The following is a 14,943-nucleotide window of genomic DNA, read 5'->3' on the forward strand; positions in this document are numbered from 1 at the left end:
ACTGCAAGCGTGGTGTGAGCATGGCGTTTCTGTTGCGTGTCATCCGCGGGGCGTCTGGTGCTATTAATGTACAGGGAAGCCCTATACTTCATGTTAAATATAAATATATTGCCTATTGATACAGCAAAGACAACTTCGGCAGTAGCCGGCCCATGCCATATCCATGGTATTGACGGCAAAAGGCTACAGAATAATTAGTTCTGTATTGACTGGTTTAATATTTCAAAATCGATAATTAGGCTATGTTGTCTTTTATTATTACAATTAGGCCTATCTGTATTTATGTTAACCTACAGACTTTCAAACATTATGTCATTATGTGTCACAATGTTTTATGGGCTATATGTTGTAGTCAGATAGATATGATGGTGCTGCAACACGCATCGCCGCAAATGACTAATGCAAGCCAACGCAAATGGCCGTAAATGAAACTTAAAATAAGTCTAAGATAGTCAAAAACACCATCATCTTCAATAAAAATGAATGAGATGAATGAGATCATTATCTTACCAGTGCGTCGCGCTCTCTTATGTGGTATTTGAATCTGAAATAAGCTGCTGAATAAAATGCATCTTAATCTTTTGCTTCCGTTGCTGTAAACTCCGTTAAATGAGCATATACCCCGGGAATTGAAGATGGGATTTATATTCATTTGCGTAGGTGTAAGGTAGGCTATAAGACAACCTGCATGTGCTTTTTTTATTTTATTTGTTTAGCTCCGTTTGCGAGAGCCGCGAGCAGAATCAGCCTGCCTCAGTTCGTCAAAAATGCCTTTTAGGCTACTGGTGGTAATAGTTGGCGAAATTAACTAACATTGTGATGCTTGAAGTGTTTTATGGATTTTATTATAGGCAAGACAAGTCAAGAGTTGATTTGAGAGACTAAATTAATTAAATATGCGGTTAACTCACTGTCGGCCGCTGGCCGCTTTTGGTCGTCACTTAAAAAAATTAAAACTTTAATTTAACAAACAAAAAAATGCTCTAAACATTTTTCTAAATTAACGTAATAAAGAAACGAAACGAAAAATAACTACTTTGACATTAAAAACAAAACAGAACTATTTTAATGGCTGCAACAATGTAAAAAAAAAAAAAAAAAAAAAAAAAAAAAAAAACTGGCTCCAGTCGCGGGCCGAGAATTTTGATAAGCTGTCGGACACGGGCCGGGCTAGGGCCTCAGCGTCTCGGGCCCGGGCCGGGCTAGGGCCTAGATTTGAGGCCCGTGCAGGGCTCTAGTCAGTAATGTAGAAATGTGAATTATTTTTGAATTTAGTCCCTTTTAGACTGAGAAAAGACATATTTTGTGAAACACTCACTTTGCTCCGCACCGCTCTGTTTACATGAATGCCTGCTGCCGAGTGCTGTGTATGCGATCTCCCACTCCGGAAATAGCTCCCTCTGCTGGCTGTAGTCTTTAGCCGTTGGCCAAAAAATCCTCAGATGATGCAAAATGGCGATATTTGTGTCATCAAAGGATTATTTCCAGAAATAAAATACATACATCTCCCATCTCAGGGGGATATGGGGGCACAAGATCATTTGAATATACTCCTGGGTTTCATTTTCTAAATTGCTGAAGTAACCCTTAGGGCTTTTTCAGACTGACAAACAAAAACATCACATACCAACCTTCCAGTGATTGTTGTTTTTTTGTCAGATCAGTGTGTTAACTTTGTTTATGGGGCCAATGTGAAAAAGACATGAAACATGAATGTAATTATCTTCTATCAGAAAGCTTAATGTTTATCAAACATCTCAAGATCACTTTTTGCGTCGAATAGAAACTTGAGCACGATAAATGACAATCTAAATATTACAGCAGAATTGTAATAAAAGCCTTAAGTTAGAGGAAGGCCATCTGTGCTTTTATGTTGTTTACTGGGTTAAATATTAACATTATGCTCCAGGGCATCTATATATTTATATGAATCCCAGTGACATCTGGTCCCCTACTTCATGCTTTTTAAATCTTTCTCACAAATAGTGAACCTAAAAATAGACTATGCTGTTTTGAGGCTAAATAAAGATATTATTTCACATATGCCATATGTCACAATGGCATTATTTATAGCAATAATTACTTAACATGGATGCAGTAATGTGAAAAAAAATTATGTATTCCATGTTACATTATTAAATTACCTCAGTCTTTAGGGGAAGCTACTGCTTTTTTCTCTAGTTTAGAAAAAGCTGCTGAAGTAGAAATTCTGATAAACTCACATTATTTTTCTGGAGCTGGAAGGTAAAACTGCACTTCCTTTTCTTCTCCTTTTGAGCCAGGCAAGATGCAGCGCTCTCTCTCTCTCTCTCTCTCTCTCTCTCTCTCTCTCTCTCTCTCTCTCTCTCTCTCTCTCTCTCTCTCTCTCTCTCTCTCTCTCTCTCTCTCTCTCTCTCTCTCTCTCTCTCTCTCTCTCTCTCTCTCTCTCTCTCTCTCTCTCTCTCTCTCTCTCTCTCTCTCTCTCTCAAATAACACCATACTGAAGGAGAGAAAAAATGAGAGAGAAGAGAGAGAGAGAGAGAAGTTAACTCAGTGCAACGTGATCTGAGAATTGTGGGAATAAATCATTGTCCATTCATGACAATCCCAGGCTCAGGCTGCCAAGCCAGAAACTGAGACACTTTAAAAGAACTCATTGTACTGTCACAGCATGCATCTTTTTTAACATTTAAACCTTACATCTGACATCTTTTCTGTTAAAAGGATAGTTCTCAAAAATTGTATGAAATGTCTTCTGAGGAACAAAAAAAGATATTTAGCAAAAATGTATCTGCGTTTTTATACAATGGAAGTCAATAGCCATCAAAATGGTTTTGTTACCAACATCCTTCAAAATATCTTCTTTTATGTTCCAGTCATACAGATTTGAAACGATGACTGATGGACGGATGGCATTAGAAAAAAAAGCACAAAAAAAAGCATTCAGTTCTCTATGGCTATGGCTCTATCACTGGCTAGTGCCCACTTACCTGCCTTTTAGCAATTTATATTTATGAGCAAAGCTTACAATGGCCACTTTTCAGAGTGTTTTGAGTAGTTCTGTAGCACAAATGGTACCAAATAACACTTTTTGTTCCAGTTTAATTATTAAAGAGTAATGAGTACTAATAATAGTGATAGCCATACAATGAAAAAGTATTAACCGAAGAGTTTATTTCTGTCCCATTTCAATTCAATCAAAGATCAAGGTTGTTCCATTGGCAGACATTGATTGACTCAATGCTGAATCAATGGCTATTGCTACGGGTGATCATTTATGAGCATATATAACAGATGTGTGAAATATATGGCCTGAATTTTCACAGCCCACAGTGTGTGACCTATATTAAAGGGGACTCCTGTGGGTGCCTGCGTGGGGCAGTAATGATGGATGTCTATTTGAGCCAAGCAATGAAGCATAACACAATCTATTCTCCTGGATGGCCAAACACCTCAGGTAAAGGAAAAAACAGAGCCCCACGCTCGATCTCAAACACATCGCAGAGACGCACATGCACACACACATCAACCTCCTGGAAAGACTAGTTTTTCATCCTTGTCCCTTAGTGATATTTCACCTGCCAGAGGCCTGGCTTCTTTATTACCTCTGATAGCTTTCCTGTTCTGAAGCTGATAACCTCACTTCCTGGTTCTTAGTCAATGTCACCCTATTGGGTTACGTCTCATTTGTCATTGTAGACTTTTCCCCTTGAGTCTATTGGCCCTTGTGGACATCTGTAGAAATATCGCCAATCTGTCCTTTACTGTAAAAATGGCTGCTTAAACTGCTTTTTACCATTCCCCTGCCCTGTCTTATGCTGGGTTTACTTACAATCTGGCATCATAACTTGAATGAATTGATAGTCTTTATGTCCACCTAATTATGTAAACAACCCCCCTAAAATATGACCAAAACAGCAGTTGATCTTAAACAATGCGATGTAGAATGAAGTAAACACATTTATCTCATCCACTTCGTATGTGACACTTAATTAAGACATTATACTAACCACAAAGAAGTCTTTAAACACAAGGTGAAGGCTGATGATTTGTAATGGGGTACTAATTAAAAAGATAATTACACATGCATCTGTTGAAATATGGATGCCAGCAGAAGTTCCCTCTAATTAACCTCCCAAGGACGCGCAGTTATTAATGCTGCTAAATAAAGTGAAAGAGAGACAGAGACAGAGACATCTCAACTCGCCTTTCAGTGACTTAGCAAGAGAAAAAAGCCGGAGAGAAAAATGGAAGGGAAAACGTGAAGCTATTATTAAATGGCTTTGTATTCTTTCTGGAAGATTTATTAAGTGCAGCTGGATTTCCTGTTGTGTAAAGTCAGGACGGCAGAGAATAGAAGAGTGGTCCTAATGGACATGTTCTTTAAATATAGCGAAAAAATACACTTGTGTACACATGTGAGGCCTTAAGTCAAACTCATGGACCACGCGACCAAAGCCCATTGAAACACAGAGTACATTTGTGCACACTGTTTGACTAAATTGCAAAGGCGTTGTGTTAAAAATAGAGACCCAGCTGACAGCCTGAGGGGACAGAATGCACATCTACTAAAACTACTTCCTTTATAGAGCTTTTTTTTGGCTAGGTAAATCCAGTACAAAAATGTCACATGGAAAAAATATGTAACGAAACAAATGACAGTCAAATAAATATGCATAAGCGCACACCTACAGTGTACAAGAAAAATTGTGAACTGCTTGCAGAATCTGTGAGAATGCTTGTCCTGAGCAGTTAAACTGCCCAATGTTCTTCAGAAAACTCACCCAGATCCTGCAAATTCTTCAGTTTTACGGCATATTTTGCATATGAACCCTTCCCAGCAGTGACTGTGATTTTAAAATCCGTCTACAGGACAACTGAGGGACTCAAACACAACTATTAAAAGAGGTTCAAACATTTACTGATGCTCAAGAAGGAAACACAATACATTAAGAGCCAGGAGGGGGTGAAAACTTCTTAAATTTGAAGATCAAGGTAAATTGTACTTAATTTGTACAGTACAGGGTTCATACAGATACTGTAAAATTAAATACCAGGACTTTCAAGGACTTTTCAATCTCTACTTTTTATATTTATTACCTTTCAAAATCTAAAAAAAGTAATTAGATTCATAAAAACAAACTAATAAAACAAAATGGTACAATGCAATGACATTAAAATATACTATAACAAAGATATTGCTTTCCTTATTCATCACTCATTAATATACGATTGACCTGAAGAATAAAAAACTGTATCATATACTTGGATATTTATATGAGCAATATCACGCTCATATTCATGAGAAATGGCTCAATATCTATATCAGATGGGCTGCAGCATTAATTTTGCGTGAAAAGATTGTTTTATCAATAAAATGAAATACTAATGTCACATATTTTCTTTCAATAATGTAAGCACTTTTCAAGTCAAATTCAAGTACTTAAGCACCTTGTACGAACCCTGGCAGTAAAAGATAAAAAACATTTTAAAGGAAGTAATTTAATCGTTAATGGTTATGTGACCCAGGGTGGTGAATCCTCACGATTCATTTTAGATTTAGATGGCGGGAGAGTTGGACTTATAAGCGTAAACAGTTGTTTTGTTTTGTTGTGATATACAGACACAATTTCGTCATGCATTTCATATTTAGTTTTAAAAAGTTTTATAGGTAAGAAATGTGTTTATGCTTTATGTTTAATGATTAAATCATAAAGTTATAGCAGATTTGAACACACACACAGACACACACACACGTCTGGTTCACTATCTTTGTGGGGACTCTACATAGGCGTAATGGTTATACCCTACAAACTGTATTTTCTATCCTCTTACCACTGCCCTGTCCCTAAACCTAACCCATCACAGGAAACATTCTGCATTTTTACTTTCTCAAAAAACTCATCCTGTATGATTTATAAGCCTTTTGAAAAGTGGGGACGCTGGCTGGTTCCCCAATGTAGTGATCTCAGGTTTTACTATCCTTATGGGGACACCACAATGTAATATAAACAAGGGCACACACACACGCGCGCACACAAGCACGCGCACACACGCACACAAGCACGCACACACACACACACACCATATTCCTGTTGTCACTGCCTAGCTTTGTCGTGTTAACATTCCAGGTGAAGCTAATGAGGGAATTACGTAGTCTTTCATTTCTCCCTTCGCCAAGTGCGTGTCCTGTGGTGAACGGCTCTTCACACAAGAGCGCTTCGGTTAAGTTTGCTCTCTGCATTTGTTTAAATAACCTACATCTTTTAGGAGAGAGGAGCTGATATCCAGCGTTTAATGTTAGGAGTCCATTTATATCTGTCTGGCCTATCAGTTAAACACACGCAGGGTGTTCTTTGAATGAATGATGAGAACAAGCTGAGCTGTAGCACAATTTTGCTGTCGTAAGGCTTTTTGAGTCATCATATTTGTGTACAGGCAATGATCCAGCAAACCAGAAAAATACATTTTTTGTATTTTCCTTTGACTTCATACATTACTTCTTAACTTAGGAAATTAAACTTATGTCATTATTTACTCACCTTCATGTTGTTCCAAACCTGTATGACTTTCTTTCTTCTGTGTAACTCATAAGGTATTGTTCTGCTCTTTTCCACATATGGTGACCAGGGGGTGCAAGCTGCAAAATGGATAAAAAAAAGTACCTTAGAAATATTCAAATGTGCACTATATTTGAAGTCTGATGGCCATACAACAAATGTGTGTGAAGGCTGATTTTCAGCATCATTACTGCAGTCTTCAGTGTCACACAATCCTTCAGAAATCATTCTGACATGCTGATTTGGTGCTTAATAAACATTTCTTATGATCACAATTGAAAAATGTTAGACTATAATATTTCTATAAATATTTCTATAAATATCAAGTATACTTTAATTAGGGCCTGAGCACTGATGGTGTGAGGCCCATTTTCAGGGGCCTTAACATGCTCAGACTCATGCACACGGGTCAGGGTCTAAAATGGGTTTTATAATAAGGTGTGGCAAAATGGCTTTATAGCGCCAACTACAACGTTTAAAGGGGGGGTGAAATGCTGTTTCATGCATACTGAGCTTTTTACACTGTTAAAGACTTGGATTCCCATCCTAAACATAGACAAAGTTTCAAAAACTAATGTTGGACGTTTGATGGAGTATTTCTGTGTCAAAAATACTCCTTCCAGTTTCTCACAAGTTTCAAAGAGTTTTTTTCGAGTATGGGTCGGCTTGACGTTAATAGAGTGGAAGGTCCTTGTATGGGCCGTACGGGCTCTTCTCCCGGTAGGTTGCGTACGCGTGACTAGAGCGAGAGAGAGGAAATGCACGCCCCATAAACACTGCTCTCAGCTGCAGATCCACTCGTCCATGAACACTTATGTTGTTATAGTCATTATATTGCGCCGCGCTCCACTTTATTCCTATGAGTGACGTCGAGCGACTTCAACACTTCAGCACAGCATTCCGGGAAGGCAGCGCTGAATTTGAACCGATTTGAACGCAGAAATGAGCTTCACAACATCGCTTCAGTCGCGTCGCAAAGTGGATTTCCACGCCACTGCTGTCACAGGACTTCACCAAATCATACCAAAGAAGTGTGTTTTTGACAGAGCGGCCCCAGTGATAAAGGTTCAGTCCTGCTTTGGAAGCAGCTGGTGAGTAAAACTGCTCCGAATGTCTATGCTGTTGGCTATCGGCGCGTGAGTAAACATCAGTAAATGACACGATCGCGTGCTTCGTCATTCAAATGCGCTAATGGTTACTCCATTGTTGTTCTATGTATAACGTTACACTAGTCTGACGTGCAAAACTGTTTTGCTTGCTACTGCTAAGGTTTAGTCGCATACAATAGTCCATAAACTAAAAAAGTCCAATACTACTCTATAGGTACTCAAGATTGACATGAGATTGACAGAAGCCCCCCTGAAGTGTTTCACCCCCCTTTAAATCAACCGCTGTTTTCGCTACGTTTCACATTAAAGTTTGAAATTCAATAGACACATGTATTAGCCCCATACCTAAAAAAAAGTCCCTGGCAGCAAAATCTGAAAACCCAACAGGAAATGAGATTTTGAATTTTCTCTTCAAAATGTTTGCAGTTTTTACCATTTCCAGACTCCTCCTAGAGATTTTATCAGATCAACATCATTTGGTCAGTCTAATCTAAAGGCCTTTGAAATGTTAAATTGTGAAGATCTTGAGTTTTCCCTGGATGGCGTATCTGTGGCAGATTGACAAAATTTGATGTTCCACCATGATGCAAGAAGTTGTTGTATACTCGGGCATACAATGTCTGATCTGCCCCAAACTTCACATTATACCAATATTCAGTTACAGTCATAGCGCCACCTGCGGGCAACAGGAAATGGCATATTTTACACTGTGATTCACTCCCTGAAACACATTTAAATATCCCATGAAACATAAAACACCAGAAACACATTAAGTCATGCAACACTTGGCTAAGTGCTAATGTATGCGATTAAGGCCACATAACAGGAAGTTGTTGTAACTCAGGCATACAATATCCGATCTGCCCCAGGTTTCATGTTTGATAATAGTCCTGGACTGAAGACATCTACATGACAATATTCAGTAATATTATTAGCGCCACCCACTGGCAACTGGAAGTGAGGTGTTTAACACTGTGATGCACTACTAACAACATTCAAAAATATGCAGTTGAGTACTAAACATGCTAGAAACATTCTAAAACATGTTAAAGCATGCTATTGTCGTCATGAAACATGAAGTTGTTGTAACTCAGGCATACAATGTCCAATCTGCCTCAAACTTCACATGTTTGAAAAGTGTCCTGGCCTGAAGACATCTACATGCCACAATGTAGTTATAGCCATAGCAGCACCAGCTGGTAACAGGAAGTGTGGCGAATACAAATTACTGACTTAGTCTATTTTTATACATAAATGCATATTGCCCACCATGCCCTATTTTCCTAAAGCTAGCCTGGTGGCATTGCACAGGTGCAAGGGCCATTTCATCACTGCTTACAGCTTTATTTTAAATCATATTTTTCCAGGATTCTTTAATAAAAAGAAAATGTAAAATAAGCATTTATTTTTTGTAATTATGTAGAAGTCTTTACTTGCACATTTTATGAATTGTATGGAAGCTTCTTTCCGCCACAGAATAAAACATTTTTAAAGGTAATTGCGACTTTTTATCTCACAATTGTGAGATTACATAGCAATAGTCTGACTTATTTTCTCAGAATTGTGAGATGAAGAAAAAAAAAAAAAAATAATAATAATAATATCGCAATTGCGAGTTATAAAGTCCAGTTCTGATGGGGACTTTATGAGTTTATAACTCACAATTCTGACTTTATAACTTGCAATTGTAACTTCATATTATGCAATTCTGAGGGGGAAAAGCTGAATTGAGAGATAAAAAGTTGCAGTTACCTTTGTATTGTTTTATTCTGTGTCAGAAACAAGCTTCCATAAAATTGAATTAATCCTCGCCAAAGAAAAGTATTGTTTTTCAAATAATTCTATTAATCTTACCGACCCCAAGTTTTGAACATTAATGTACATTAAAATTATTTGATTTTAAAATGTTTCCATTCACTTTAGCTTTCTTTCAATTGAACAAATTCAAACATGCTGACTTAGACATGAAAGAGCCAAAGTTTTTTGAGACGTTTATTTTTTATTTTTTATTACAGAGTTGAGCCTTTACTGTTACATTTCCCATTGCCTTTAGAACCAGAAGCACACATATAAATATTTTATCAGTGCTCTTTGCTCAAGTGAATAGTCAGCACTATTCTCAGTTCTTCAAGCCTTAAATTATCACGAAACAACCACCCAGATTTACGACGACTGTAAGCTTTCTTGGCATGCTAATATTTTGTGAGTGGCAACAGATACTGCTGTTTACCATGCATCTCTCAAACAGCTGTCCAACGTCTCTCGTCATTAGAATTCAAATGAGCACATCTTGATCTGAATCATAGCGTTTGTGGGTTAGAAGTGCCTGAACAGCACAGACAGAGCAGTTGTGGCGTTGTTGGGTGATGTAACACGGTTTGGCAGGCGTGTTTGATGACAAACAGAAGCCCTCAGATGCACTTAAATAGCTGTGCAGTTGGAGATATGAATATTATATGTTGTGTGATGCTCTGCTCACGCTGCTCTGTTGGAGAAATATGATAGACATACGAGCCCCATGCGTTGAAAAATCAATATCATTATATTTTATTCAAAAGCAAATGCTAATAATGATGTTTACAGCCCTAGCAGCCCACAGTTCACTCTACTTTTTTGTCATTTAAAATATTCTAAAACTCAGTATAGCACAGTTACAACTGGATAACACTGGCTATCCGCAAGTGTCATTTTAACTGATTTTAAATCATTGTCATTTAAAAAGTCTGGGCCACAAGGGCTTTATCTCAGTAGGCTTGACAGTAAAATCAAGTAAAAAAATGTATAAAAAAAAAAAAAAAATCAAATAAAAAAATAGCTTCCCAAACACAAATGTCTTGTATTTCGTCTTTCATATTTGTTTAATGTATAATTATTCTAAAAAGCCATAAATTAGCCTATAATAGTTTAAATAAATATGGTGTGGAAGGTAGTGCTTGTCCAACCTTACAATGTATTTTATGGAGCCCTAACTGGACATATGGAGAGAAAAAATGACATTTAAAATAAAAAAATATTTTAATGTTTTAGCATTAGCGTGCAAAACTTAAGCTTTTTAGCTTAGCAAGAAAAAAGTATTATAACTTTGGAGCATTATGAATCAGTGAATCGAATCAGCGGTTCTGAATCATGAATCGATACACTGATTCATAATACTCCGAAGTTCAGGAAGCTGTTTTAAAAATATATATAATCAGCTCTCTATACAAGTTGTTATTTAGGTTTTTTTTATTTTATGCACAAAAACTATTCTCGTCGCTTCATAAAATTATTATAGAACCACTATAGTGAGACAGATTTTTTTTAATGACGTCATTAGTGTCTTTTATGGGTCTTGAGAGAGGAAATGACATTGCTGCCAATGGAGGGCTTGAGGGTGAGTAATTAATGACTGAATTTTCATTTTTGGGTGAACTGACCCTTTAAGAATACTTAATTGGTTTTAAGGGGCGGCACCTTTAAGGCTTGTCAGGCCACTGTTATGATTGGCTAATGCCATTCCTATTAAACAGTATCAATGCCCACTTGCTATTGCATGTGAACAAGGGTTTTTAAAACATTATTCATATAAAAACATAATTTACAGACAAAGTAAAAGCATTATGAAATCATTTACTTTTAATATAGCCGCCATCAGATCCAAAACAGCTTCATCTGTAAACAAATGTTTCTTTGCGAACATTACACTGTGCCTCACGTACAAAACAATCTGCAGTCAAATTCCCTAAACAAACATTTAATCCTCTGGTGTGATTCAGGATGCCATTAAAAAAACATTCACTTCCGTTCTGCTCCTGACAATGGCATCCTTTTGAACTCTCTACAGAAATGAGCAAATGAGATGTTTAAACAGGATGTGGCAAAGCGAACATTTCTTTGCTCTTCTAATAATTATTCCATTTGCCCCCTTGTCAACAGATGCAAGAGCGCAGAGTAAAGTAAATGTGCATCTGTATACTGTATCCAGTGTAGACAGCTTCAGTGATTATAATGGTGATATGATTCTATTTGCTTTTGACGAATATGGGATTCACCCAAAAATGGAAACTAGCAAATGATTTAACACCTAAAGTCATCCTAGGTGTATATGACATTTTTATTTCAAACGAATACAATCAGAGTTATATATTTAAAAAAATGTCCTGGCTCTTCCAAGCTTTATAATGGCAGTGAATGGCTGTTTCTGTTTAAGTCATGTGGAGCACTTTTATAATGGATAGATGCACTTTCATGGACTTAAAACAGAAACAGCCATTCATTGCCATTATAAAAAAAAATCTTATATAACTCCGATTGTATTCATCTGAAAGAAGAATGGCATATACACCTAGGATGACTTGAGGGTGAGTAAATCACGGGCTAATTTTCATTTTTGAGTGAACTAACCCTTAAAGTGACTGACTGCCACTATGCCATTTCTGTTTCGTAGATATCTTGCTCTGCCGTTTTTGGAGCTTGATTAGATAAATTCTTTGTTTATAATGAGGATAACGTTTTAAGCTCTAAACTCGCAGGATATTTTAATAGTACAAAGTCCTCTTATACATCAAAAGATCAAATAAATGATTTCTCATGTCATGACCCCTTCAAGTAAAGTGTTACCAAGTATTCTTCTCAAAAAACGGTCAATAAACAGGCTGAGTTTGTTTTCAGTGTGTTCCTATTCAGTGTGACACGTCAATCTATTTCTAAAATTAACTGAATCGGTTTTCATAGGCAATAATAACATACAGAATGCATCCAGAAATTGACTCCCAAAAATAAATGTACTAGCATACAAGCCCTTGTTTCTCCTACAATGTAGGGAAATATAGCTTCAAATTAGCTTATTGAGGACAAATGCTACAAAGGAACCTGGTTGCACATTTCAAAGGCAGCCTATCCTTCTCCGTCATGGAGGAATCTTTGATCCTTACACTGCTCTATCACTTTTGTCCACACCTGCACGTGGGAAGCGGGACACTATCATTAACCACGCATGTCTGCATGACGTCTGAAGCTATTGGGGCTTACACTAATTGAGTGGAGAATTCCTCCTCACATGGCGTTAATGAAAGGTTTTCACTTGAATGACCGAGCACATCACAGCAGCTTAAGCACCAGCTACTAATGAGAGGGGTGAGAATATATTCTCTTATAAATGTGCATTGATCATACAGCATGTTGTCTTTTTCACAGATTTTAATCTGCTGACCAATTTAGTTGCCAGAGATTTATATATAATGTGTCTATATATATATATATATATATATATATATATATATATATATATAGCATGTATTCACAACTTTCACAATTAAAACAAAACCCTAATGTAAATCTTAGCTAGATAGTGCTAAATATTTCATAATAATTTTTTACAATTACCATGCCAAGTGAAGCCATCACTCACTCACAACATTAAACACAAAACAAAATCTTCAAATTACATTCACAAAACCACTGCAAATTCAAACATTCGGCTCAAAACCATTTCACCTGTACTTTCAGATCATACACACCGCCAGTTATATAAACACTACAGATCATTCATTGGACACTACATAGAAAAATGGAGAACACACCCAGAAGTAGTTACAGAAAAAAATAACATTGCACACTGCGTAAAAAGTATGATTATTGCAACTTAGTAAGGTGTCTACTGTACGTATACTGCAAGTATTGCATTGAATATTGTATAGCAGTGAATGTCTGTATATTCAGCACTTGCATGCTGTAAAAATACAGTAGCCCAAAACTAAGTCCAAAAGGTCAAGGAAAACTCTAAAAGAAATACGTCACTACAACCAAACAAGGTTGTGCAGCCACAAATTTAAGGTCAAGGAGAGTTTTATTTTTCCTCAGCGTCACGTCTTTGTGTTGGCTCCAGTCTGATGACTCTGTCCACATTACAGGCAAATGTTGTCTCTTGCCAGGCAAAGAAAAAAAAAAGTGTGTGCCGGATCTTGATAACACTCCACACCTTGCTCTTACTTGTCAACATTCAGTGCACCTGTGCGCTCTGAGCTGGTTCATACTCTCATTTGTACAGTTGGTTTGATCACATCAACAGAAACAAGTGTGAACAACTCTGAGCCGGTGTGTGTGTAAATCATGCCAACAGTGTTGTAGTTGTGTTTACCTTTTGCCTCTTGTGTTTACTGTTTTGCATCACAAGCGCATCAGAGTGCAAAATGTTTTTTAGTGAGTGAGAATGTGAGGATGTTCAGCATCGGCTGTCGTGGAACTCAAAAGCACTGCACTATTTACAACGTAAACTGCGTAGGAGACTAACACAGGCTAGAACGAATTTATGTGTTTTTGCACACAAAAAGTATTCTCGTCGCTTCATTAAATTAAGGTTGAAACACTGGAGTCACATAGACGATTTTAATGATATTTTTGAGCTCTCAGATTTTATAAAAAATATCTTTATATGTGTTTCGATGATGAACAAAGTTCTTACGGGTTTGGAACAACATGAAGGTGAGTAATTGGGCGGCAGTGGCTCAGTGGTTCATGTAGGTTGTCTATAAATCGGAAGGTTGGTGGTTTGATCACCAGTTCCACCTGACCAAGTGTCGAGGTATCCTTGAGCAAGACACCTAACCCCTGCTGCTCCCGACGAGCTGGATGGTGCCGTACATGGCTGACCTGGCTGTCGGTGTATGAATGGGTGAATGTGAGCCAATGTGTAAAGCGCTTTGGATGGCTATAGGGTCTGTTAAAAGTGCTATATAAATGCAGTCCATTTAATTAATGATAGAATTTTCATCTTTGGTTGAAAAAAAAAAAAGGCAAACGAATTATAGACTACGAGATGTTTTACACAAACTAAACCAACAATATTTAAAAAGATCCCACGGCCTGCATTCACACCCTGAAATGTTTCCTTCTGGACCGCGCGAAAGAGAACGGTAGCATTTTTCTGTTTCTAGTTTAAGTGAGCTCTTTTGAATCAGTAATAATGTGCAACATGAGTCATCAAAATACCCATTAGAATCTATGGAGAGAGCGTTAATGATCATTTCAAATATGTAAAGTAGACGCAGTGTGGCTTTCACTGACTTCAGTTGCACCACTAGACCAACAAATAGGGAGATCAGACAGACAGTTTGCCTGGAGGCTGATGGCTCTCCCATAAGAGAGAGATGAGAAGCTTCACAAAGAGAGAGATGGGACTCTGACTAGCTTAAAAGGGATTTAAAGATTTATCACAAAGTGCCACAGGAGGATATTCCCCTCGAAAGCTCACCTGATATCAACCTTCCTGCCTCCCCTTACACAACACAAGCGGTACAGAAGAAATTCAGATAGCT

The 14,943-nt window shown here is 37.4% G+C and overlaps 1 protein-coding gene across 4 annotated transcripts in view; it reads right to left on the reverse strand.

Annotated features, from left to right (window-relative positions):
* prok2 (prokineticin 2) overlaps positions 1–14,943 on the reverse strand; it is a 46,098-nt gene that overhangs the window by 22,856 nt on the left and 8,299 nt on the right. For 2 of the 4 annotated variants that reach the window (XM_067458513.1, XM_067458515.1), the window contains exon 2: positions 6,522–6,619. The exons of 1 other annotated variant lie outside the window; for it this stretch is intronic. The gene's annotated coding sequence lies outside the window, so the exon portion shown is untranslated. Of the gene's footprint in view, positions 1–2,222; positions 2,321–6,521; positions 6,620–14,943 lie in introns of those variants that run through there. One more of the 4 variants, XM_067458517.1, reaches the window with a different exon arrangement.

The sequence above is a fragment of the Pseudorasbora parva genome, chromosome 12 (assembly GCF_024679245.1).
Source record: "Pseudorasbora parva isolate DD20220531a chromosome 12, ASM2467924v1, whole genome shotgun sequence".
Taxonomy (NCBI): Eukaryota; Metazoa; Chordata; class Actinopteri; order Cypriniformes; family Gobionidae; genus Pseudorasbora; species Pseudorasbora parva.